The 4016-nt window shown below is 37.4% G+C and overlaps 1 pseudogene; it reads left to right on the top strand.

The window, feature by feature from the left end:
- Positions 1 to 1867: 1867 nt before the first annotated feature.
- LOC118620627 lies at positions 1868 to 2038 on the top strand (annotated as a pseudogene).
- The last annotated feature ends 1978 nt before the right edge of the window (positions 2039 to 4016 follow it).

The following is a 4016-nucleotide window of genomic DNA, read 5'->3' as shown; positions in this document are numbered from 1 at the left end:
CTGCACTCTGAATTGCTTTACAAACTACCCATTTAAAGTTTGGGACAGTTCACTCTAATAGGATTCCAGTTAAGCTGCAGATATTTAGCGTGGCCACCTGGCTATATCCAGAATTAATTGGAACGCTAGTGCAAATAACCGATGTATTCACCTGTATTTATTTTTCAAGGCTGTTACTTTGTGGCTGAAAAGATGGAACCCAACAGCAGCCTAGTAACCATGTCTTCACTCTTTCTATGAACATTATATTCTATTTAATGTCATAGGTAATGTAACGATCTGATTATTTGGGCCTGACTTTCAGCCTACTCATAAATTTATGATCTCATGATTAAATTTTAAAAAAGATGAGGCTAATGCAAGCCCATCCTTTGTAATTCAAATTCATTTATTTTAGAAATCAATACTAATCAAAGGGGGTTGACATTTACACTTGAACTCACGAATAAAGAAACGCAAATAAAATGCGATCTTGTTCCATTCAGACTGGAAAACAGTGCAGAGTTTTATACTGACCACTGGCAGCAGAAGTGTGGAAACAGTGTCTTCTGGGCACACTCAGCAGAAGCCTGAACGTGGCCTCACTGAGGAGCAATTTTTCATTACCTTTCGATTTAAAATGTACAGTTACCTGGACTCAACAATTCCGCTTTCAGAATTTTCTCTGAAATATTTATATGAGTAAATATAAAGGTATGGATTTCAAATTTTAAGTTGGTAATTTGAACACAAATACTGCAGTATATCTTCCTAACCCAAATTATATTTTTAAAGAAAACATGAACTTACAATTGATCAGTAACTGAAGAAAGCTCTGTGAATTAGAAACAAAACATTGAAGAGAAAGAGGTTACGTTAAAGGGAGCATATAGTCTATGCGGTGGTACTGTTCTAAAAGATGGGCCTGGAAGGGGGAAACGGAAGCAGGAGATGGGTTGCCCAAGGGAAACTTACATGTGATCTTCTTAAGAGAAAACAGTGGGAGTTGTGCCAAACTAAAGAATCCAAAACATAGAAAACAAGGTGATATTGGACATAAACAAATTGACAAGTAGGCAATGTTTTGTTTTCTTTTTTTGAGAGAGAGAGAAACATCGATCACCTGCCTACTGCATGCCGCCTACTGAGGATCGAGCCCGAAACCCAGGCGTGTGCCCTGACCAGGAATCACATCGGGACCTCTCAGTCCATGGGATGATGCTCAATCCACTGAGCCACACCAGCCAGGTGACAAGTAGGCAATGTTAATGGGAGACTATATTTCTTTCCTTGGAACTGAAAATTAAAGCTATTAAAGGTTTAGGTAAAAAATAAAGATAAGTACTCTAAACCAGAAACTACATCCTTTTCAAACACATAAAATTTTGTCATAACATTGCTACATGGGCAGACCATGGATAATTCACTCACCCAGAATGCAATACAACTAGGAATCAATAAAAATAATAATAATAAAATTGTATAAAGCTGGAAAATTAAAAAGTGTAAAACAAGTCAAATAGAAAATAAAATAGAAGATACTTAGAACTGAACTGGCATTACATTTTAAAATCTTTCAGATATATCCAAAGTGACAGGAAAAATTATATCCTAAAATCCATGTATTAGAAAACAAAAAAGACTGACAATAAATCATCTGTGTTTTCAACTCACAAAACTATTATCTAAAAACAGTAACAAAATAGCCCCATAGGAAATAAAATGAGAAAGAATCTAGGATGATAGAGCAAAGACCACAATAATAAAGCAGAGATTATTAAAAATAGATTTCAAAAATCAGGCCTTCTATTTCCAACGTGATCATGAGTTAGGTGTCTAGAGAGACCTTCCCAGAACAGAAATCCTAAAACACTACAAAAAAAAAAAAATCGCTTTTCGGCTTTTTGGCTAAGATCAAGTGTAGTGTCTATTCTGATCAGTTTAATGTCAGCTACACCCTCTATCTGAGGACATTATATTAAATGGGTTTTCAGAGCAGGGAGATGGAATGGGAGCTTGCTCCATCCACCAGTATTGCAGTACTTCTGGAAAAGTTGCAGAAAAAGGAAAAATAAACAAATAAAAATAAAAACACTACAAAATGTTTTTACATACATGACTAGGCTGGTGAGAAAGAAACCCTGGGAGGACAAAACTCACGTAGAGTCACAAGGAAGCACTACGTGTCAAAAAGTGTGTGAGGTCGCAAAAGGATTACAAATATTATGAGTTAGTCAAAGAAAAGAGAATAAAACTAAATAAACCCCAGACAGCTCCAAATCCTCATTCAGCTCCAGCATACAGTTGGGAGTCTAGAATCTTTAGAGGGTGAGGAGTCTTTTCCATCATGTCCAGAGACAGCTTCTCATTCTCTGATGACCTATATGCTAAAATGAACAAGGATTTTCTCCCAACACAAGCAACATACAGGATGGCTGCAATAATACTGCCATTTAGCAAAGGAAAGAGATGGGAATTACCACTGGAACATGATCGGGACACCAGTGGCCAAGGATTTCAACCCCATTCCTGAGACCTTTGAGGGAGGAGGGGCTGGAGATTGAGTTGAATCACCAGTGGCCGAAGATTTAATCAATCATGTCTATGTAATGAAGCCCCCAAACCCAAAAACACGGGGTTTGGAGATCTTCCAGGTAGATGAATGTATCTACGTGCTGGAAGGGTGTAAACTTCAGCTCCGTGGCACAGACACTCCTGCACTGAGGACCTTCTGGACCTCACCCGACGTACCAATTTAACAGGCTGCTCATCTGTATCCTTTGTAATATCCTCTGTAATACACTGGAAAATGAAAGTAAATGAGCTCGGTGAGCCATTATTAAATCTAAGGAAGAGGTCATGGGCACCACAGTTTTTATTCAGTGGGTCAAAGAAGTACAGGTGACAACCTGGACTTGCAATCGGTGTCTGAAGTAGGGGCAGTCTTTTGGGACTGAGCCCTTAACCTGCCCTTAACCTGTGGGATCTGATGCTATCCCCAGGTAGATAGTGTCAGAATGGAGTTAAATGTGTAGGACACCCAGGAAGTAAGGCACTTTGAGAAGTAAGGCACTGTTTGGTAGTATCGGAAAGCAAACCACCCCCTGACTACTTTCTATCCCTCAAGTAAAAGCTAGGTGAGCACTATTTCTGCTATGCTACCTGAAGTGGATAATGGCTGGTAACTCACGAGAGACAATCCCTAGAAAAAATGAGCTAATTATATAAATGGGAAGTGTGATTCTCAGATGCAGAATATTGAAAAGCCAACACTTTTTTGTGAGAGCCATCCAACACTCCAGGGGAAACTTGATCTGTCTGAATTACAATGAGCTATAATGATAATAGCCAAGTTCACCTCACAGGGGTACTAAGATTTGATGACTCATTATCTGTGGAACCTCTAATGTAATGTAAGCATAAATGAATAAGTAGGGACACCATATACCATTGTTATTTCTGCATTAAATTTCTCCTGACAATTTATTCTTATAATGTCTTCTAAAGTAGGCTCTGTATGAAACTGAAGTCATAGAAGAAATAAAGTATAAAATAATATACAGTAGTGTTTCCCATGACATAATTATACTTACCTATTAGTGAAAGAGAATGGAGTCATTAATTGTACCTCTAAAGTCATTCCTGGATTCTAAAGTAGGAAAATAAAAATCTGGAATCAACACTTAAGATATACATAGCTAGAAAGAATTTGAAAAAAAATACTTGCTAAAATTTTTTTTCTTGTGACAGAGACAGACTTCAGTTGCTTTATTTATATTGAAGAAATTGTAATGATGTTTTTCTCTGTTTAATTAATCATTTAATAGAAATGACATACATTCTTTTTACGTCTTCCATCTTGCCTTCCCATCCTCCCCTCCATCACTAACATTATACTTATGGCAGTACTTCTCATGGTCTTAGGTTAAAATGAAGTGTTTACATTTTCACTCCTAGAATCTACTCTAACTTTTCTGTGGCCTAAATGTAGGTGGAGAGACTCAAATGAACTACTTTTAGAATGAACAGGAGAGTTC

This window comes from Molossus molossus, unplaced genomic scaffold (assembly GCF_014108415.1).
Source record: "Molossus molossus isolate mMolMol1 unplaced genomic scaffold, mMolMol1.p scaffold_m16_p_7, whole genome shotgun sequence".
NCBI classification, from domain to species: domain Eukaryota; kingdom Metazoa; phylum Chordata; class Mammalia; order Chiroptera; family Molossidae; genus Molossus; species Molossus molossus.
This window is presented reverse-complemented; position numbering and strand designations above follow the sequence as displayed.